Source organism: Anabrus simplex, chromosome 2, assembly GCF_040414725.1.
Source record: "Anabrus simplex isolate iqAnaSimp1 chromosome 2, ASM4041472v1, whole genome shotgun sequence".
In the NCBI taxonomy this organism is placed as follows: Eukaryota; Metazoa; Arthropoda; class Insecta; order Orthoptera; family Tettigoniidae; genus Anabrus; species Anabrus simplex.
Window position 1 is genome coordinate 462,468,880 of NC_090266.1, and position 25,015 is coordinate 462,493,894.

Consider the following 25,015-nt stretch of genomic DNA (forward strand, 5'->3'; position numbering starts at 1 on the left):
ACATTATAACATTATAACGCGTACGCGGATCGTGGTGATAACGTGGCGAGCAATGTAAAGTATAACCTCTGTCAAGGACTGACTACAGCCAGGCTGGTTCCCGTAAATAGTGCCGCACAGATTGGGATTCATCTCTGAGCGGAGGCTAGGCACGCGTGACTTAGCGATCATGTGATACGTTGCTGATGGAGAGATGGCTGCTAAGGTACGTCCTTTGTTCTATAAGCAAGTGAAGTAATATTTGATGCACTGGTTTAAGCAAATCTTAAACAAGTTAATTAATTGTTAAATGTAAGCCAATGGGGCATTCGCTTCGCTCAGTTTTAGTAAAGTTAAATACGTTCAGGGCTGTATCCATGTTTAGGCCCCGAGCTAAGTATTATACATATTAATTTCATGGGAACAAGGGACAAAATGGATTAGATATATGTGTGTGCATTAGTTATTAGTATTTTATTCATGTATGTGTTGATTTTTGACAGAGATGTTGCGCAGGTTTTTCATAATATATAATGGGCTGCACGCCATCAGCGTCGCGATATTATACGGAATGGACTATAGGCAGCATAAGGCCAGGATGTTTCTATGCATGACGCAATAATTTTTAGCTACAAGGAGATGTGACGGGAGATCTATCATCGTCGACAATACAACAGGCTAATTGAAATATGGTTGCAGGCAAACTCATGAATGTAACGGTCATAGAACCAAGGATCCCATTTATACGTGAGGCTAGAATTGCCGCAAGATATTTACGGGTGGAAGTGATAAGGGAAAGTCTATGAAGCTATGCTGCTATTTTTTGTGCCATGACATATATGTATTGATAAGACAGCCTGTTTTAATGCGAGTGGATGTGTGGGCTGTGAGCTGTATTTGTCAGTGAGATTCCGTGTTAGCATGTAGCGCCAGGAGGACGGCCAAGGCCCGACGAGATAATTGTCTTCCAGGTAGGGAGGAAGCCCTCGAGTCAGCAGTAGGCTGAGAGCCGAGCATATTGTAAGTGAAAGTCATTGCAATGAATATCGTTACTTATATGAAATTCCAATCACAAACCCAATTATTTGAATGTATGTTGCTAACCAAGTGATATCCCCTGTCGTATCGAGGTATGCTGCAATGGTGTGTCTTTGTGAGGCATGCAATCTTGGGAGCCTGGATATGTGGGGATCGATTCCCGACGCCTGTATCAACTTCAGTGCATATTTGTGTGTGTTTCATTTTACAGGTATGATTTGTGTATATTTATCTTGTGTTGTTTATTGTTGTGTCCAGTGCATTTATTATTTTTTGTGTTGTAATGTTGTCCTTTGTTGGGTAATGGGGAGACCATCGCCCGATGGCTAATTTTGGGCAAGCGATTTTCTGTCCTTATCCTTTGCTCATGGGTACGGATCCATATGATTAGCATCTGTGTTGTTTTAGATGGGTAATTTAGACGCGGTCTTGAACAAGTGTTTTATATGTACGTAGTGTCCGAGTGATCGGAATGTACATATGTAAATTAGCCCAATTACTGTTGTATCCGATATTTTTTCTCATCTCTTGAACGGTTTTCGATCGAGCCTTCAGGCAAAGAACTAGGGACTTAACAAGGCAGTTAACACAATGAAGTAACATATTCATATTCCACGTAAGGGGTTTCATATTACTCGGGTTCGTTACCCGTTTCTAATTTGTAATTGACTGTTAAATATGACAATTCATGTGAGCGTGCGTGGTACTTCCTTTGACCCTTTTAAGGGTCGGTTCATCGCTTTGTTTGATATTTGATATTTAGTACGATTTTAATTCATGTTTTTAGATAAATACATATATCATGGCCGATAACCTGCGTTCTCATTCACTAGTTTTATACGTACGTATTTCCTGTCCATATACTTTTAGTATACTTCTATCAATCAATCAATCAATCAATCAATCAATCAATCAATCAATCAATCAATCAATCAATCAATCAATCAATCAATCAATCAATCAATACTGATCTGCATTTAGGGCAGTCGCCCAGGTGGCAGATTCCCTATCCGTTGTTTTCCTAGCCTTTTCATAAAATATTGCAAAGTAATTGGAAATTTATTGAACATCTCCCTTGGTATGTTATTCCAATCACTAACTGCCCTTCCTATAAACGAATATTTTCCCCTATTTGTCCTCTTGAATTCCAAATTTATCTTCATATTGTTATCTTTCCTACTTTTAAAGACATCACTCAAACTTATTCGTCGACTGATATCATTCCACGCCATCTCTCCACTAACAGCTCGGAACATACCACGTAATATTATTAAGCTTCATAGTCTGTATGTGTGAATTCTTATGATTTAGCTTATTTTTATAAAATTCCAGAATGATTTAGTATCCTTCGTGATGTTGTTTTGAAATCAGAGATATGACAATTGTACGCTTTGTTGATACATTTTTTTACATATGTCTGACTTGTTTATATACATGTTTACCGTGATTAGAACATTTTTGACGTCTTATTTGCATTGCTTTCAAAATTATATTTCGGATTGCTCCCGAAGTAAACCAAACCGGGTATTTAGTTCTCGAAAAAATGCTCTCTTGAGGACCGTGGCTTAAAAGACTGAGTTTACTTTTACGAGAAAATGTCCTACTGCCTCATCTACATCTTCAACTTTTCCCAACTCAGATCAGTCCGTTTCTCGAAACATGTTATATGTAGCAAGAAAATTTGCTTTCTGAAAATCACATGGTATAGTACGAATTTTCTTTGTTTGATCACGTTCACCTTTTGGTCCTAGATGAAGTGTTAGTGCAAGGTGATTTTCATCTTCTGGGACTAATGTATATTGTTCTCTGCTCGCGGTTACATCGCCTACATTAGTTATAAGAATTCTATTATTAACGTTCTAAATATTATTGAGAGATTTCACCTGATACAAAGACACCATATTAGCTAGGCATATTTAACATATCATAGTCTGAAGTAACTATTAATGGAAGGTTGAAATATCCTACAAGTATGATATCCTGGCTTTGAAGTTTTTCATTAGTTTCAAATAAATTATAAAATATTAAGTATATTTCTAGATCACTGGCAATTGGAAAGTATACAGGTACAAGGTAGTATGTATGATAATGTAACACTATTTTAACACATACTCTCTCAACATCATTACATTTCATATCTAGTTGTTGTGACATAATCTTTTGATTGAAAGCAATAAGTACCCCTCCTCCTCTCTTGGCAACCATTCTATCTCTACAACATGCATTATACCTATTTTATGAGGGTTCACTATTGCTGACGTCACTACTTAACCACGTCTCGGAAATTAACAATGCATCATGTTCTGAACCGGTACTACTTACGCTAATTGTTATAGCCTAAACTTAAATGTTAAGTACTTGCGTATGAAGTCGGTCCATGGTTCAAGCAAATAGAGGCCAACGTGAAAAACGCGACACCCAAGTAGTACACTCGGAAAGTTTACGAACCATTACTTCTGTAGAAATTGCTATAATATTTGTTCACACCGACGTATCCTTATTTTGAAACATGTCAATCGCAGGAACACATAGTCATAATTCTTGGACACATAGGAGAGAATAATACATTGAGATATTTGGTACAGTAGAACGGATTAAGCTTGTGGCTGACCTATGACTTCTAAACTACTATGCTCCTCTAAATCTACCTATTGTATGTAATACATGTTCACGTTACATCACATATGTGACAACCTCATACCGACAGTCATACCGTTTTGTCGAATACCTTAACACTGTTTGGTCAACCTAGTATTCTAAAAGCGATTCAGACTTTCTTCACGAACTTCAGATTACCATCAAGTGAAACTACTCAGAGATGGTCCATCATAGAACGAATGTCGAAAGTTTCGATATTCGTTATCTAGGCTTCAGTGGAGTTTCAAACGTTGATGCACAAGAGAAAAAATAAGGTAACTAGCTTGACTTCATCCGAAAAGCTTTTTGTTTGCTGCTCACCCCCTTATTATCCACGTATTTCACACTTAGAATTCCATTTCATTTTACTTCATTAGCTTACCCTAAGTCGTTAATGCGTTATTTTAGACAATCCGTAAATAGTGTGATGAATACCTGCGGCGTACCTCTTTTGTCGTACATTATGCAATATATTGTTGTTAGCTGTTTAATCTATCAATCAAAGCAGCTAAAATGTTGTTGTACTAAGTCGCATTATGCTCTACGTAATATAAATCAAAATTCGATAACATTTATGAACTTCACTACAACAATTGATTGATCTCTTTCCTCTACATGCTAATGAATTTGTCAGAAAGGAAATAGAATACAGAAATGACACCGAATAGAGACATCCTAACCAAAGTAAGGAAACATCCAAGTCTCTAAGTATTAGATGTCACGCATTTAAACCGTGCCCCAGTGTAAGAATGTAATACTCTAGAAATTCGTGCTTGAAATATCTCTTCTGTCGACCAACGTTTGGAATGGCTAAGTTTATTTCAACAGTTTAATTAAGTAATATGATGGCTAACAAGTCACATACACCTGTGTACGCCCAACCAAAACGTAAACTCACGTTGTACTATGTTAATCCAAACACATTCCCACAAAGATTAGAATACATATATGTGCAACTTAAAATTCATCAGTGCAGCAAAAACCCAAAGACAGCCAACAAGCAAAACCGTTTCATTAACATAAAAACAGATATGTTGACATTTCTCGCTCACCTCTTTCAATAAATTCACACTGTGATCAAGAATTCTGTTAAAATTCGGAAATATGCAAACAAGTTCTGAACATCTGTAAAAAACCATAACGTTCAAGAGTGTTTTCAGAAATAATTTTTTATCACTAAACGGTGGAGGAAATTTGAACTGGGGTAACTTGTGTAGCATGTTCAGTTTTTCTCTGCATGTGAAGACCATATGTAGGTTATTGACGGTATGCATGAGGTTCGTCAGTCACTGCTAGTGACGTATGGAAAGTATTTACTTCCAGAGAAGAATATTCGAAATATTTCGAAAATTTCACGCTTACAATCAATCACTACTGATCTGCATTTAGGGCAGTCGCTCAGGTGGCAGATTCCATATCTGTTGTTTTCCTAGCCTTTTCTTAAATGATTGCAAAGAAATCGGAAATTTATTGAACATCTCCCTTGGTAAGTTATTCCAATCCCTAACTCCCCTTCCTATAAACGAATATTTGCCCCAATTTGTCCTCTTGAATTCCAACTTTATCTTCATATTGTGATCTTTCCTACTTTTAAAGACACCATCCAAACTTATTCGTCTACTGATGTCCTCCCACGCCATCTCTCCACTGACAGCTCGGAACATACCACTTAGTCGAGCAGCTCGTCTTCTTTCTACCACGTCTTCCCAGCCCAAACTGTGCAACATTTTTGTAACGCTACTCTTTTGTCGGAAATCTTCCAGAACAAATCGAGCTGCTTTTCTTTGGATTTTTTCCAGTTCCTGAATCAAGTAATCCTTGTAAAAATTAGAGTGCTCCTGCGATGAAAAAAACACCGTTCTCAGTCTTTTTCTCAAGTTATCCCACAACGGTCAGATAATTTGTGTTTTAAATTCTCTTTGAATTTACGATTGACAGAGGTGGTTAAACAAGTTACACATGCTGATGAAACTCTTTTACTAATTTAACACGTTTAGGATCAATGACTTCACTAAATGACCAAGTATTGTATCGTACCCAGTCTTAAATTCGGCCTAGCACAGGGTAGAAGCGCGTGGTACGTCCGGATGTGGCCGATAAAATATCTACCTACTAAACGGTAAATAAAATATAAACAGACTCTGGGATTGGTTTAAAGCAATTTCGCGGAATGTGAAAATAGGTTTGTACCTTTCAAGGTGATAAGGAATATTAAAGATCCACTATATTATAACAGAGAAGTAAAGAGACTAAGAAGGAGGTGCAGGTGAGAAAGAAATAGATTTAGAAATAGCTGTGGAAGTAAGGATAAATTGAAGGAACGTACTAGGAAATTGAATCTAGCAAAGAAGTCAGCTAAGGATAACATGATGGCAAGCATAATTGGAAGCCACACTAATTTTAGTGAAAAATGGAAGAGTACGTGTAGGTACTTCAAGGCAGAAACAGGTTTCAAGAAGGACGTTCTAGGAATCATTAATGAACAAGGGGAGTGTGTATGTGAGGATCTTCAAAAGGCAGAAGTATTCAGTCAGCAGTATGTAAAGATTGTTGGTTACAAGGATAATGTCAAGATAGAGGGGGTGACTAATACTAAAGAAGTATTAAAATTTACCTATGACAGCAATGACATTTACAGTAAGATACAAAAGTTGAAAACTAGAAAAGCAGCTGGAATTGGTTAGGGTACGGGGGATATACTAAAGACAAAGAGTTGGAATATATTGTACCATATCTGTAGTACTTATTTGATTAAAAGATTGTGAGCAACTGCAAAATGACCTCGATAATGTTGTGAGATGGACAGTAGGCAACGGTATGATGATAAACGAGGATAGAAGTCAGGTTATGAGTTTCACAAATAGGAAAAGTCCTCTCAGTTTTAATTACTGCGTTGATGGGATGAAAGTTCCCTTTGCTGATCATTGTAAATACTTAGGTATTAATATAAGGAAAGACCGTCATTGGGGTAATCACATAATATGATTGTAAATAAAGGGTACAGATCTATGCACATGGTTATGAGAGTATTTAGGGGTTGTAGTAAAGATGTAAAGGAGAGAGCATATTTGTCTCTGGTGAGACCCCAACTAGAGTATGGTTCCAGTGTATGGGACCCTTACCAGGATTACTTGATTCAGGAACTGGAAAAAATCCAAAGAAAAGCAGCTCGATTTGTTCTGGGCGATTTCCGACAAAAGAGTAGCGTTACAAAAATGTTGCAAAGTTTGGGCTGGGAAGACTTGGTAGAAAGGAGACGAGCTGCTCGACTAAGTGGTATATTCCGAGCTGTCAGTGGAGAGATGGCGTGGGAGGACATCAGTAGACGAATAAGATTGAATGGTGTCTTTAAAAGTAGGAAAGATCACAATATGAAGATAATGTTGGAATTCAAGAGGACAAATTGGGGCAAATATTCGTTTATAGGAAGGGGAGTTAGGGATTGGAATAACTTACCAAGGGAGATGTTCAATAAATTTCCAACTTCTTTACAATCATTTAAGAAAAGGCTAGGAAAACAACAGATAGGGAATCTGCCACCTGGGCGACTGCCCTAAATGCAGATCAGTAGTGATTGAAACTGCTAGTGGAAGAAGTGTGAACAGACAGTTATTGACATATATCTCTACTAACAACTTACGCGCGCCCTCTGGGGTGAGGTTGAACAATTAATTTTTGATGTAATTTTGTGTGTTATGATTTCCTAAACTGAATTGTTCATTGATTGTGTTTGGTATTCTAAAGTTTTCAACACTTCTATCTCTTCCCGCCAACTTATTAATTCAACCAATAAGAAATTTTGTACATTTATTTAAACAATCAGAGTTTTTTGGTATCTATTTCATTGTCTAATGAAAATTGGGGATGTGTCAGGCTATAGGCCCAGAGAAATCTTCCTCTCCACTGTAATAATTGGGACCGTTCGGGACATGTTGTCTTTTTGATCGCTCAAGTGTTTTAGAGTGTATTTCTAAAGGAGGCAGGGGGAATGGCGGCCACGTACATCTTCGGGAGGTCCACTCTGTTTAACCACGTAATAGTCTTTGAAAGCTAGCTCGAGGGGAAGGTTTCAAATTTGTTTCTTAATGTAACTTTTATTTCTCAATGTAAATTCTCGGCACGTCTGGACGAAACTCTGCATAATGCACACGGCCTAACCACCCAAAAGCTGGTTCTATTGCTGTGATTTTAAGATCTGCGTCTGTGAAAGCATTTTTTGACAAGTCTTAAGAACTTAACCGAACTTCGGGAATGACGAGTGAGGGCCTTCTTGTATTCCCTTTCAACTTGATATTGAGGTGACTATGATTTTGTAATATTTAAAACCTATTAATTTTGTAAACTTTCTCTCCATTTATTCACCTCCGTAGTATAGGCTTAGCCTCTGTAATTTCGGGCCATAAGCCCATATGGGTGTTTTAAGTATTTTCATGTGAATTTCAAGGAATGCAAGAGTTCGCCTACTAACTTTTCGGTTTTTGGCCAGTAACTTTAACCTTTGGTTTTTAACGAAAGCCCCGTAGAATGGGTACTTTTACCCCTGTTAATGCCATTTTTTAAAAATTTTATGTATTCGGTAAATCAGACTGTTGAGCGATGAAGACAATGTTTACTGTTTGTTTTTGTTAAATATAAGTTGTGTCTTTGATTGGCCTGGGACGTTACCATTTTGGAGAATACTCTCCTTGTAAGTAGTTGTGTGGTGCAAAGATGCACGTGTTCAATCATTTAAATTCTGGAACTCTGTCCCCTGAATTTTGGTTGATGGGAGTTAAATTTGTAACTAGAGAGCTTCAAGCTCATGCTGTTAAATTGTTGAATTCTGATTATTCTGTAATTGTTACTCAGGCTCACGAGCTCTACCTTGTACCTGATATTATTTGCTTAGCAAAGAGTAAAGTTTGACAAGAAAAGAAACAAGAAAACCACGGAAAGAAGTATATCACATGTTTCAAAACGTTTAAAATTAATATTCTGTCTTTGATATATCCACCCATTCATGCCCACACCTTCTTTCCCCGGAAAAAGGACAACATATAAAATTTCAAAGAAAAATCCGGCATGCAATGATTTTTGAAACTGAGTTTTATCTCCAAGAAGTGAATGGAAGTGACATGGGCCGAACAGTTCATTCGAACAGTCCTTGTATCAACATAGTTAAGCCTTTTGGAACTGAAATTAAGAAAACGCTAAAGAAGAAAGTAATGGAATCTAATTGCAAGATTTCTTTGCTAATTGACGAGAGCATTTCTGTTCGACAATTTATTATCATCTTTAATAATATATGTAAGAACAAGGCTTCCTGACATTGTCCGATTCCTACGCTGAATGGTCAGCGTTCTTCCCTTCTGTACAGAGGATCTCCGGTTCGATTCCCGGCCAGTTCGGGGATTTAAATCGCTTCTATTAATTATTCTGGCTCTGGGACTGGCTGTTTGTGTATGTCCCAACACTTTCCCCTTCATATTCAGGCAACACACCATAGAAACACGCAACAGTGACTACATCCCTCCATAGGGTTGAGTCAGGAAGGGCATCTGGCCGTAAAACATGGAAGAATCAACATGTCTTACGCAGTTCACACCCTCGAACAGACAGATAATTATGAGAAAAGCCAGAGGGGAAAAACCAAGAAGAAGAATGTTCCCTGATATGGTCGAACATACAAATCTGTCTATTGATACTTTTGAGCTGGAAAATGCGTCTGCCCAACGTATTTATCGATGTATGATTAATGTTTTGAATGAATTGGGCTTCTTTCAAGAATTATTGCACTAGCATGTGATTGAGCCTCTGTCATGAGTGGGACAAAGAAGGACGTAATAACTTTGATTAAGGAGCAAGATCCACAGGTGTGGTTTGGGCACTGCGGAAGCCATAGAATTGAGAACTCTGTTGCAGATGAAGTTATGAAGTACTTCCCTTCACAGATTAAAGTCATTTCTTGACAAATTTTATACATTACATAACCAGCCATCTAAAAAGCTATAGAACTGAAAAATATATCTGACGATATGGACCAGCAACCGTACCATAATGGGTAACTTCAATTTACAGAAGGGATTCTGCAGTTTGGGAAAACTATTGATTATTCGTGGCACATGTTGACAAAGCAAAATAGGATGAGAACAGGGATAAGAGTGAAAGAGTTATGAATTCATGGTCTCCTAAAATATCCGGATCTTGATTTTATTCTTGGTCTTTTTCTTCTTAAGTGTAATGATGCTCTTCCAGTGTTGTCAGAACTCAGCACGCGATATGACTCTTTATAAGGCTCGCGGAATAATATCCAGGCAGGTTATTCTGTTTCAAAATAGGCGATTTAATAGTGGGTTTCACTATCGTGAGGCTTGAAGTGCACGTGAGAATTTGAAATTCTTAGAAGTTACTCTGGAGAAAAGAGAAAAATCTAGCTGCCAATGAAAAAGGCTCTCTTGATCCTGAAATGTTCTATGTCAGCTTAAGAAGTTTGGTGGAAAGTGGTCAATTAACAAAAGACACACAAATACCAGAATGAAGCAAAGTGTTCTATCCTGAATGTTGGCGAGATAATATTCAGAAAATTGTCACTGTTGGTGAAGTTGAAGTACAACATTTGTGTAGGCGATTAAGGATTCAAGACAGACAAGTTCTAACAGGTTATCGTGAATTCCTGGTTGAGAAGAAAATTCCGGTGTCACTAATATCACATGTAAATTCTACCTCTGAATATGAACATGGTTTCTCGATAAATAAACTTAATATTGACACCAACAAGACCTTCTCTACACCTGACAACTGTGAGTTCGTGAATGTTTATCAAGGTGTTAAGTCCACCTCTGCGAGGTTTTCGACTTACCATATGTCAACTCCTGATACCTGGAAGGAAGACATTTCACCAACGACACAAAGAACAAAGAATGTTCAGGTGAAGATGGCAGAACCAGCATCTTGGCCCAATATGGAAGTTACTGTAATGGAAAAATGGCTAATATCATGCATTAGTTTTTACTAATATTTTATTTACCTATGTTGAAGTCCGAAGATTAAAGTAAAGATTAGGTTAGGCTGTGTTTTGACGTATACATTGGGTTGGATATAATTTGTCTTAAATTAGATTCTAAATAATTTAGAGCATCATTTACACCATAGAAACTGTAGCATGTGACGCCAGTTTGGGATGGATCGAGTGAGTACTGGTTAACTTGATTCCAGAAAAAGCCACGAGATATAATTATCAGCAAAACGTGTACATTACATTCCAAGTTTTAGCATGAATTGGTAAATTTATCAACAACAGAATGAAGCGTTTGATTTTAGCATGTCATTGACTGGCGTGATCAATAATATTTCCACGGCTCACGCACGGAGTATGACATAATCTGACATCCTTCTTCACATCGGAACTTAATGGAAAATAACGTCTATAAAGACATCAAAATTGATTCCTTGTAACTTGTAAGTTTTTGTATTCTAAAAGTGATAAATAGAACACGTTACGTGACCTCACATATTTAGGCATTCCATGTGGGCCTTGATATTGTTGACTAGCTTACATAACGAAGATTGTATTTGTTCTTGACGTATTTTACCATGTAGCACAGGGATCGCAAGCATTAAAATAACGTCCTATGCTGCAACCAGGTGACTCCCTCCCGGAAGAGTGCCTGCCTGTGTCTCGGAGCCTTTGTGAATATGTCAAGGGAAGGTATGCCACTGACGTACGGCATTGTTTTTCATGTTGTTTTCAGCAGTGAACAATAGAACAATAAAGTAGCAGCCAGGATGATAAGACAGCAACTGCTGTTAACTACAGGCAATTAGCCGAGGTGAGATCGCTGCCCTGACACTGTAACCCAATAAACCGGAAATATGAGACCTGTTGGAATGAGTTTAGCTCACAATATCCAATTACAACTAAGACAATATTTATCGATTCCACTTGAGCAAGAGAAAACAGATCATGTTCCAATGTTACATTTACTTCGGTCAAGTTAGGTAATTACAATTCGTGTTAAGAAAAATCATGTGATATTTGAACGAGGGTATAATTGTGAGAACCATTTACCGCGGTCAACTGATCGTGACAAAATGGATCAGCGCGCTTTTTGGAGGTGAACGATGAAATAAATATCTTTCCATTCAGTATTGTTTAATATTTATTACAATTTTAGTTGAGTAGTTTGTTGCCTTCCCAGCCCCGCAGTGTAAGTTGTAGCGTAGGTACCTGCTTCTTACCTGGAGGAACCGGCTCGATTCCCTCCAGGTTAGGCATTTTTGCCAGGACCTGAATGGTTCGTTTGAGTTCTATTCAGCCTACGCATTTACAGTTGAGAAGGTATCTGACGGTGAAATGGCGGTTCCTTCCTTGGAAGCCTAGAATAACGGGCGAGATGATCCGTCGCAATGACCATTCGTCACTTCACAATCTCCAGGCTTTTGGGCTGAGCAGACGGTCAATTACTAGGTCAACGGCCCTGCAGGTCCGATAGTGCCAGAGGAAGGACTGTTAATTGTCTTACGATCTCAACCGCCATCATAATCAGTCACAACATGAAGGAATGCATCCGGATGATACAGGTGTATTAAGGAAAAATCCTTAGAATTGTGGCCCCAGTGATTAACAGTGTCCTTCTTCACTGGAATTACTGTGCTCATGACATGCATGTGGTAGAACATTTGAAAAATTATTTCACGTTTTCGCTCATACGTTCCTATTCTACATCAGTGTATGTGGGCATTGTTACCCTGATATATGCACTTCCTATAATAAAGCAAACGACAGTCATAATGTGAAATTTTAAAGTCTACATTAATAAACTTTTAAGGTACAAATAAAATATTTGTTTTATATTTTTCGCCCCAAATGTATTAGAAATAATTGAATTTAAAATATTAAAAAATGAATTGTTTCATCGGAATGACTTCAGTTGCTGCTCCATATTAGTGTCATAGCATGATTTTGTTCATTGGCCTGGGTACACCGAAATGTGAAATCTGTCCTATAGCCTCTGCAACTGTGGAATACGAAATGACACACATAAATATAACTGAACCGAGAATGTTTAAACAGAATATAGTTGTATACAAATTACGTCCTTTTGTTCGAATGACCCATCGTTGCTTGATGAAAGAGTAAAAATGGAATGCCTCCACCTATGATTTCCAGGGGTGTAGTGGTGTACGATGAATGGGGTATTTCATTTCAACTCTCATTCATACTTCCTTGGAGAGCTCGTCTATTTCCATGCAGTTTTACCATCGGAAAGCGCAACAAAGGCGCAAGTAAAGTTGTTTCATTCCCAATGGATTATGTGAAAAGTGATTTGTTTAAAATCGTGACAACTACTGTACATTTTTCTCAGATGATTGTGTATGGGCCTAGTTCTGGGATGTATTATAATTCACACATTAGTTTACATAAAAGGAAAATTGATTCCTCCTCTGTGGCAGGACCTTAGCTGTTTGTAAACAGAAGAAAAATGTTCGAATACGCACACCCTCACGATTATAGCAAACAGTAAGAAGTACATTTCAGTAAAAAATTTATAAATAGTTTGAAACTTTTCATACCTTATACTGGTGTCCATTTTCTTTCCATAAAATATGTTCTTCCAGGTCTAAGAACAAGTCCACGTAATGGCAGAGTGATATGGACACCCAATAGTTTTCAGGATTTCACTTACTCTCCTCCTGGTGAATTTACAGCTTTTCTCTTTTGATGGGTTGATTACACATTTTATTTAAGAAAGACAGACGAAGTCATTCTGTGAAAACTAAATTATTTTTCAAAAGCGTATATCTGAAACGTACTAATATTAATATAAAAATTGGGTAATGTAAAGAAAATGAGTCACTATATACGTGCCAACTGCAGCTCGGCACATTCAGCATTACTTACTAACTTCGCCTACAACTGGGACATCAGGTTAAGAACTGGAACAGTGAACAGGAAACATAATGTGAAAAAGGTTTCTTATAATTAAGCAATGGTGGGGCTTTTGTGAGCTCTGTTTAATAAATTGTTCTAGTAATAAAATAAAGTAGTGGCTGTATATACAGTATTCCAAAACACTGCGATTTTCACTTTTCTGAAAGTTAAAACATTATAAGGTTACAATATAAAGTTACACATACAAACTAAAACGCCTGCAAAATTATACATTAGATTTTATGGACATATTTAAAATCCTTTCCGTAAATATATTTTTTTCTAACCCGCAAATCTACGTCATTTGATTTTAACATTTATCAATTCAGTTGTTGGGACGTATTATATCGATTGAGAGCCCTATACTTGGAGAATGTTTCTAATATAGTTTAGTTTGAAAGGATCAGTTGACTACACCAGAAGATATGAACCGACATATTCCTGCTGCCTGTGCTGAAATTTCTACTGAAACGCTAGAATGTGTGCATCTGTCTTAACATAGCAGGCTGGAATCTTGTATGAAGCTGGCGGTGCTCGTTTTTAACACATCCCCTGAAGCCTATTCTCTTTCGTCTTAAGATTCCAAATAATTAGTTTATTCAGTTTTTCTTTATTTTAGTGCTGACACATGGGCCAGACAGCTGCCAGTATCCGCAATTATCAAAATATTTTAACTAGTAAACTACTTGTACCAGAATCCTGAAGGGAACAGCGTTGACATTCTAATTCACTCTAGTAGTATTTTGTGCATGTCCATAGGCATGTTTCCATTTATGAAATGTAATTATCTAAGATAAATGCGCATTCTGATAATTATTATACCTGTGTTTGTGCCGCCATTATGAGTCCCTTGGTACACTTCTTTTCTGTGAAAGCAGCACATAAGTAACACCTTCCATTTCAGAAATATCTGGGGTGCAGGTTTCAGGTGATTCACCCAATTCTATTCCTTTCTTTACAATACCTCTTCAGTTTCCATTGACAACTTTATGCGATCTTTTCTTAACTCTCAGCTCCCTATACTATCATCACCCATCCCTGGTCTACCACGCTTGCCTGAATGTACCTCCTTATAACTCTCCCGAACAAACAACATCACATATACTCGTGTGTGTGTGTGTGTTTCCCTGGTAAAACCACTGTATGATGAATGAAATTACTACTGTACCTAGTTTCATGTAGTTGAAATTCTCGTCAATGAAAAGTACCGTACATTTATTTGCTTTTCAACTCCACCACGGTGACCAACTTCACATAGGAAGCATTTGCATTGTTTTACGTGAACTCAGTGTCCCATGAACTGCTTGGCGCAGTAACATGACAACTGTACCCCAAGAAGAAGTGCTAGAAGATAGCATCATCTGATTCATGTTGTAATTGCTATCGAAATTGACTGGTATTCTAAAAAAATATGAATACTTGAGTACAGGTTATGAATTAATTGCGGAAGAAATTGAATTTAATACATAAGTGGGAGTAATTCAAAGTTTAATTTTATTTAATATATTATAACAGGAGTACTAATTTGAACTAAATTTCCAACAAAGAATATTTCCACTGTCATTTAAGTATGAAGACACATTACGGATTGATAGAGTTATGTTGTTATAAATTTGCCATACCTGAGCTATAACGATTTAATTATTGTCATTAGATGAATGGCTCAAATAGGGCATTAATTCATCTAATGACAATAATTTAATCGTTATACTTCTAATATGTCAACTTCATCGCAACATACTGCTGTCAATCCCATAATTATGCTGATATTCAAACGTTAGTGACAATACTGTATGTTATTTTGTGAAAACTCTTTCGAGTCTCGACTGAGTTCATTTATAACAATTAGGTTTTTCAGTCACCCATAACTGATTTTGTGTAATAAACTATAACTACCTGAAAAAGGAAAATATATGGTAACAGTATTATATTTGAACTATATTTTAATTAAGTTGTTATTTTTCGAGCATAATACTGTAGTTAAAAATTTCGTACTAAAAATTACTACCGGTAAACTTAAGAAGCTAACAGTTAAAAAAGTACTGTTTTGTGAGAAATACGGTTTTAATTTAATTCCTAACATGAATGTGCTACGAATTTTATGTAGATGATTAATATGGTTCCAGTTAAGACAACTTGAAGAAAATACCTAAATAAGGCATCCATTTCCAATGTCGTAGAAATTGTAATTTAAAACATTTCGTCTACTTTAAAATATCCCAGATACACCAATACTTGTCCTATTATTTTTGTAATCAATAGTGTATTTTAAAGAAGTTAAGGGAAGCACTTTCAACACTATTTCTAGTTTCCGTGCAACTGTTATATTTTAACAAAACGCTAGTAATATGCGTAATTGGATGATAAAATATTAATTAAAATTGTACAGTATTTTAACATAAATATTTCTGAGAGTTGCCAAATATCGTTGAGATGATTACTACAAATTATAAAAACTGTGTGAATACACATAGGTGTCGATTTTAAAGGACATCAAATTACAACTTTGCACGTGAATCAATTTTGATTCAAGAACAAATTACTTTCGACTTAATCAGAAAGGAAGCCCTAAATTAACATGCATTTCTGATTCAGATTTAAGATTACTGAAGCTGGTTGGGTGCCTCATTTCATCGTTTGTCAATCCTCAAACAGCAGGTTCACTTCACTTGCTGTCTCTGCGCCCATATATTCTTCATTAATTATCACTGGAATTCATTTCCCTCAGATCATGTGCTTGATCATACTATAACGCTAGAAACTGTTAAAACCGCAGAAATAAACGTTTCCTCATGACCTTTAAAAATGACATCGAATATCCAAATGACATTATCATTCGCTCCATGGTTTGTATCAAGTACTACAACCAAAAGACCATATTCGGTTTTTGCGTCATATTGTCCCAGTATTTTAGTAGTTTACAACTCATGTATGTTTTAATTTTATTGTTTGCTAGCAGGTTTAACGTCACACATATATATCGAAGGTTTTTGGTGACGCGATGATGGGAAAGAGCTGGTATTGGGCCCTTATTAAGGTACAACCCTATAATTCGCCTGGTGTGAAAATTAGGAAACAAGGAAAACCAGTGCTTCCGACAGTGGGATTCTAACTCACCAACTCCTGAATGTGAGCTAACAGCTACGCCACCTTAACCGCTTGGCCAACACACCTAATAATGTAAGTCGTATGTTTCTTTTTTTTGAACTTGAATGTCTACATCAGGCCACTTGAATTCGAGCACGTTGAAACTTAGCATTACAACTAAACAAGGAATCGCTACATTATTTGGAGTAACTTTGGAGCTATCATACAATACTTCACGTGCTCTTAATAGACGTAACTTATTTAAGAACTAAGGGAACATTAGTGCAAATGTCCTTAATATTTTACATACTCTCAGGAAAAATTATAAGTGTAACCTTAGGAAAGTACACTTGGGAATGAACCTTAATATTGCTCAACATTGAATATGTTTGTGTAACATTGTGTGAATGATAGGCAAGAGGAATAATTACCCTTGCCTTTATCAAAGTCAGTAATTCAATGTGACAAACGAATTATTTTGTCGTTTATTACGTACGCCATGGTTATATGTCTGGCCAAAAGAACGCACTCACCATAAAAATTAATACCGTTGAATGTTCTTGCTTTATGTATTACTTGGTGGATCTACATGGACCTATAACGGAAGCTATATACATTCCGTAAATGCTACTGTAGAGAGGTATTCACAATTATGTCTTCCCTTTAATGGCATTCTTTTATTACTTATAAAGCTCCAAATCCAATGAAAACCTGCCGATGAGTATCAAATTAAAATATATACCCAAATAGATGTATTGTCCGTTTTAAATCAAGCATGCGTTAGTAATATGTTGATAGTGAGCTGCCAAGGAGTAGAAAATGTCACTACTTTAATTTAAGACCAGCGTATGGTCGACTGGAAACATCCTTTCTCCTTTTATTGATTGTCGGTGGCGTGCGATTATCAATAGTAAATCAACTGTAGTGCACGACAGTAGTGGTCATCTACATACGATACTGATATAATATAGTATAGAATTAGTAAATATGTATAGCTTAAACAAAAAGGTCGTAGAAAAAGAGGCACAGTTAATAATAATTGAACGACGGAAACGCACAGTAAGAAGGAGCTAGGCAAAGAAATGAAAGAATATAGGAACAACAGGAAACCAAAGATTAACAATATAAATAAGATATATTTAAGTTAACAATAAACAAATGAAACATTTTGCAACAAGACAATAAATCGAAGACAAAAGTTTTATAGATAGTGAATTATATAGAGGAAACCTGAGAAGATAAGAAAAATGTGCCACATTTACAATAAGAAATGTATCAAAAAATCCTTATGGCCCAATACAAAGCGTACAATGAAGAATATATCAACGGAATATAAAAGGAGCTGAACTTCAAAGAAAAGAAATGCGAAAGGAAGGGAAAGGGGAAGTGGGGTAAGGATAGAATTGGGGAAAGGATTGTCTTCGCCGGGTGTGTCTATGCAGCGGGATCTGTTATTGTGATATTTATAATACAAAGTAGCATACGTCCTAGGAGGCGGATGATGAGATTACAGTTTTTAAATTGTTCGTAGATCAGTTCGGGTTTGAAAGGATTTTACAGAAATAAAGTCTTGCATATGTGATTTGAAGCTACAAATTTAAGCCGGCGGAAGAAAAGTTCAGCTCTGGCAGTTGGCCCAATAGAAAATTTAATGTCGAAATAACATAATTATAAGTCTTGCTCACCAAATTACTTGAAGAAACAACAGTCCAGATGGAAGTCACATTATACCACGTAGCACAGTCATTTTGGTGCTCCACCACTCCAAGGCGAAGGCAGACTCAATTTTTGGAGCAGCGGAGTGGGAATATATAGCAGTACAGAAAGATCGAGAAAAGTAAAGAGGCTGAAAGGCAGCATGTTCCAGAAGCGTCATTATCACGTGTCCAATAGGTAAGCACCAGCACACACACACAAGCGAAGAAGGCGAAGCGTGGATAGGATGACGTCAGAGTCACGTGATGAATAGAGTAGCCAGACGACAGGTGAGCGGAGTAGTTGAATGCGTGGAGCAGCGGCGACTTGATCGGGGAAAAATCAGCATGCAAGGTAGGGAATATACGTAGTATAAGCGGAGATCGTAACATGTTCTAGCTGAAAATTAGCTGAAAAGGTACGAAGGTTTGTTTTCAAATAACTGTTAGTTCGTTCAGTTGTCGAAACTAATTAACGTTTGTAATCAAGTTGTTTTTATGTATAATTCTATTATCACAATATTGATATTTTTCCTTTTCATTGTAGTTTCTAAATTTATTAAAGTCATAAATTAGTTTTGGAAGGCAGAAAACCGTAACAGTTTTAAATAAATGAGGGAAACGTGGAGGATTTTTTCAAATAACACCAAGAAAAAGAGGTACAATGTTACTACTACGTTTTTGAAGTTGAGAGCAATGTGCTTTATACCAAAAGTAGACAACTTATTTGAGTACATTTCCGTACGCAGAACTTGTGTGGATGTCTGTGTGGAAGTTACAGATCATCCCCTGTGCTATAGTCTTCCCCAATAAAATAATTCTTGTTTTACACTGCAGTGTACATTTGACCAATACATACTTTGTCAATAAACTTGTGTCCTTCCCTTGTGTTAAGAGTTCGACAAGCGGCGTTTAGGACCACCTATAGAAAATTTTATCAATTAAACTCCGTCTTGCTGCAGATTAACGCACATTTGTGTTGGCTAAGTGTAAATATATCTCCGTTTATTAACCACTGAAAAATCCTAGAATTCTTTCGGTTGTTCATGAACTTAATGATTTTCAACCGATAAATGTTTTTGTCAGGAAGAATTTTATGAAGTATCACGCATCTTAGAATAATGTTTTTGTATATTTTAACACTTTCAAGTGTTCATCGGTTTGATAGCAACATGACACCTAGTATAGATAACCGTATACCTTCTTAATTTTTCTTGATACAATTGCATGCCTTGTAAGTGACTTTCTTGGGATAGTAGTATACAAAAAAATACAAAGTGAAAATTACAAAATGATTATGTTCGAGGTAAGAGATAAAATACTACTACTACTACTACTACTACTACTACTACTACTACTACTACTACTACTACTAATAATAATAATAATAAAATAATAATAATTATTATTATAATTATAATAATTTCCTCCGACTATAGCTAGCATTGTATAGCCCTTTTAAGGCTGACTCTTCGATGAGGGTGGAAGGTGTCTGCCACGTATAGAAAACTGCAGATTTGTGAGGCGGTGGATAATGTTTTGAGTGATGTATGAGTTGCAACAATGTCTGGGGAACCAAATTATCAAGCGAAATGAATTAACCGTTTAACAGTACAAACCCTCAATCCAGTCAGAAATCGAACGCGGAGTCCAGAGGACCCTAGGCCATGGAGAGACAATAGGTGATAAAATGTAGTATAACTATATTACCATCACCGACATGCCTGTTCGAACACACTGAGTATGTTAACATAACACTCCTCTGCAGGATTGGATTATGTACTACCCTCGCATTTAAAATGAGAAGTTTAAGAAACAGTCATTTTGATTACCTGATATGAAACCCTATCGGATTAATCCCGCGAACTATTAAAAGCACACTCATCCTAATTCACACAAATGCACATGATAATCCAATCCCAAGGTGCTACATTTCTTGAAGGACACTGGTCTCCCATGGACTTGGCAACTGGAAGGTTTAGTGGATATAGGATATTAGACCATCCTGAATCCAGAGTGAGGGCTGCACCTTCACAACTGCCACTTTTGTTTGAATCATCACCTTTTACCAGTCTGGCTTGGGAGACTATTCTTGGGGCCAAGCCACCGCACGTTGAGTTCGACTGTTCCCTTCACCACTACGATGCAGGAAGGATGCCGTCGATGGGAGTAATCACCTTTGTTAACAAGTAAGTAGCGATAAATTACTACCTTTTAGAAAGTGAACGCAGGCTAGTGAATACAGGCAAAAGTTCATGGAATTCTTATTAAAGGCAGAATGTCGAGGAATGAATACCTTGCACTTTGATCCCACAAAAGACTACATTTATGAGATAAACTGAAAACATACGTCAGGCGCCTGGTACACAACCAACTTCAATACAACGTACTGATTGAAAATGATACGCCACCAAGTTTGAAAAGAATCATTAATGACACAGCATGGAAAATATAACTAATCGTCGACGATTGTGCTGAGCAGAAGTAACAAAATATTGACTCTGTAAGAGGACGCCGAGTTCACACACGAGATCAGGGCAGGATACATAGTAGTATTAGAAAATACAGTGTAAGAGGGGTTAATTCACAAGATATCCTAACATAGCCATATGTCTAACGATCACAAGTGAGGACTATGTCAATGGACAATCACAGATTAATTCCCTCATAAACAACTGTGCGTCAGTGTAAATGAAGCACCTATTGCAACAGATATGCAAAGCGGGTTTTGAAATATGTAGAAAAATAATATTAGTCCGAAGATAAACATTTGTGAATAATCGAGAGCAGATTTGTCGCTAATAAACGATGCTCTGGATTTACACCATTATTTTCAAGAAGGTAGTCTACACTTAGCGGAGGTAGCTGTAAGGTGTGAGACAAATTTAACTAACAGAAATGTGCGCCACTAGTGAATGTGGGTAAATATATTACTCGTATCTACAAGTGATACACGTGGTACAGTCTATTAAAGGCGATGTGGGCATTCAAGACGGCAATAGCGTGCGCAATGGCTATGGTTCGTACAGGTATGACTTCAAGATTACAGTTCATATCCTTGGGAAAAACATGGCGAACGAAATTGAATTCCATGGGGAGATATCAATATTAATGGGGCTAATGGAAGAAAGAAAGTAGAAGTGGCTAAATCAGCAAAGAAGGTGAATTTGGATGTGCTAGCAGTAAGTGATATTCGGGTAAGGGGAGATAACGAGGAAGGGATAGGAGGTTATAAAGTGTACTTGACGGGTGTTACAAAGGGAAGGGCAGAATATTGGGTAGGGCACTTTATCAGGAATACCATTGCACGCAACATACTTTCTGTAAGGCACGTAAATGTGGGTAGATTTGGCAGTTGGAGGAATCAGGACGAGAATTATCTCAGTGTATACACCATATGAGGGTGCAGATGAGGATGAAGTTGGCAAGTTTTATGAAGCATTGAGTGACGTCGTGGTCAATATCAACAGTAAAGACAGAATAGTGCTAATGGGCGATTTCAATGCGAGAGTTGGAAATAGAACGGAATACGGAAGGGTGATTGGTAAATGTGGCTACGATATGGAAGGTAATGGGAATGGGAAGCGTTTGCTGGACTTCTGTGCTAGTATGGGTTTAGCAGTTACGAACATATTCTTCAAGCATTAGGCTATTCACCGCTACACATGGGAGGCTAGGGGTATCAGATCCATAATAGATTATATCTTAACCGTCTTCGAATTCAGGAAATCTGTTAGGAATGTACGAGTTTCCCGGTGATTCTTCGATGACACAGACCGCTATCTGATCTGTTGTGAACTAAGTATCTTTAGGCCTAGGGTAGAGAAAATGAAAACTGTCTGCAAACGAATAAGGGTAGAAAATCTCCAGGACAAGGAAATTAGACAGAAGTAAATGGATATGATCAGTGAGAAGTTTGGAACAGTGGACAGTAAACAGGTTCAGGATATAGAAAGAGAATGGGTGGCATACAGTGATGCTGTAGGAGAAACAACAAGGGAATGCCTAGGAACAACTGTGTGTAAAGATGGGAAAAGGCGAACATCTTGGTGGAATGATGAAGTGAGAGCAGCTTGTAAACGTAAAATGAAGGCTTATCTGAAATGGCTCCAAACAAGAGCCGAGGCAGACAGGGATTTGTACGTAGATGAAAGAAACAGAGCGAAACAAATAGTTGTTGAATCCAAAAAGAAGTCGTGGGAAGATTTTGGTAATAACCTGGAATGGCTATGTCAAGCAGTAGGAAAACCTTTCAGGGCCGTAATGAAGAATTTTAGGAAGGGAGGGAAAAAGGAAATGAACAGTGTTTTGAGTAATTCAGGTGAACTCATAACAGATCCCAGGGAATCTCTGGAGAGGTGGAGGGAATATTTTGAACACCTTCTCAACGTAAAGGGAGATCTTCTTGGTGGTGTTGCGAACAGCCAAGCTCATGGGGAGGAGGAAAATGATGATGGTGAAATTACGCTCCAGGAAGTGGAAAGGATCGTAAATAAACTCCATTTTCATAAAGCAGCAGGAATAGATTAAATGAGACCTGAATTGGTGAAATATAGTGGGAAGGCAGGGATGAAATGGCTTCATAGAGTAGTAAGATTGGCATGGAGTGTTGGTACGGTACCTTCAGATTGTACAAAAACAGTAATTTAACCTATCTATAAGCCAGGGAACAGGAAGGATTGCAACAACTATCGAGGTATCTCATTGATCAGTACACCAGCCAAAGTATTCACTGGCATTTTGGAACGGAGGGTGCGTTCAGTCGTTGAGAGGAAGTTGGATGAAAACCAATGTGGTTCCAGACCACAGAGGGGCTGTCAGGATCATATTTTCAGTATGCGCCAGGTAATTGAAAAATGCTACGAGAGGAGTAGGCAGTTGTGTTTACATTTCGTAGATCTAGAGAAAACATATGACTGGCTACCTAGGTAAATATTGTTCGCCACACTGGGGGACTATGGAATTAAATATGGATTACTAAAATCAATCGAAGGCATTTATGTTGACAATTTGGCTTCAGTGAAAATTTATGGTAGAATGAGTTCTTGGTTAAGGGTACTTACAGGAGTTAGACAAGGCTGTAATCTTTCACCTTTGCTGTTCGTAGTTTACAAGTATCATCTGCTGAAAGGTATAAAATGGCAGGGAGCGGTTCAGTTAGGTGGAAATATAATAAGCAGTCTAGCCTATGCTGACGACTTGGTCTTAATGGCAGATTGTACCGAAAGCCTGCAGTCTAATATCTTGCAATTTGAAAATAGGTGCAATGAGTATGGTATGAAAATTAGCCTTTCGAAGACTAAATTGATGTCTGTTTGTAAGAAATTAAACAGAATTGAATGTCATATTAGTTATACAAAGCTAGAACAGGTCGAGAATTTCAAGTATTTAGGTTGTGTGTTCCCCCAGTATAGTAATATAGTAAGGGAAATTGCATCAAGGTGTAGTAAAGCTAATGCAATGAGCTTGCAGTTGCGATCAACATTATTCTGTAAGAAGGAAGTCACCTCCCAGACGAAACTATCTTTACATCGGTCTGTTTTCAGACCAATTTTGCTTTACGGGTGCAAAAGCTGGGTGGACTCAGGACATCTTATTCATAAGATGTTAGAAGTAACAGATATGAAAGTAGCAAGAATGATTGCTGATACAAACCGGTGGGGACAGTGGCAGGACTGTATTCGGAATGAGGAGATAAAGGCTAGTTTAGGAATGAACTCGATGGATGAAGCTGTACGCATAAACCGGCTTCGGTGTTGGGGTCATGTGAGGCGAATGGAGGAGGATAGGTTACCTAGGAGAATAATGGGCTCTGTTATGGAGGGTAAGAGAAGTAGAGGGAGACCAAGACGACGATGGTTAGACTAAGTTTCTAACGATTTAAGATAAGAGGTATAGGACTAAATGAGGCCACAGCACTAGTTGCAATTAGAGGAATTTGGCGACGTTTAGTAAATTCACAGCGGCTTGCAGAGTGAACGCTGAAAGGCGTAACAGTCTTTAATGATAATGTATGTATGTATGTATGTATGTATGTATGTATGTATGTATGTATGTATGTATGTATGTATGTATGTTGTTCTTATTTAAAACAATTTTTCTCCACATTCACAGATATTTACTCCCAAATCACACGTTTGGGCCGTGTCAAAACGCACACATGACATCAGGATCCACTAATGAACTCCATGTCTCCCTGAAGCACACTTTACTCACGTTGTGGTTTTCCTCCATCTCTTGTCTGAGGTTGACATTTACTTGAATGAAATCACGACGCATTAATCCTTCAATGTTGATTTCATTCTGTGATTTCGATATTCGTTGCAGTGGTGCACTTAAACTGCATGTATAGAAATTATAGGAATCTTAGTTATTGCAATATCTGTATAGATAGTATAATTAAATCCATCGGACCAGGAATTGGGATATGCAGCATGAAATATGTAGAACACCATCATGTTTTTTGAAATGGATGTAGGTGTTTGGATAATAATTAATATGCTACTGGTTGGCATTTTGAACACGAATATCCGACAGGTGTAGCTTGCCATACCTGAAAATTTCGTTTCTGAACTCATGACATTTTGTAGGTTAAAATGATTAAATGACAAATTATTCACTTCTGCAGGTAGTTAAATAGAGTGGAAAATATTCATTCCGAGTGTCATTT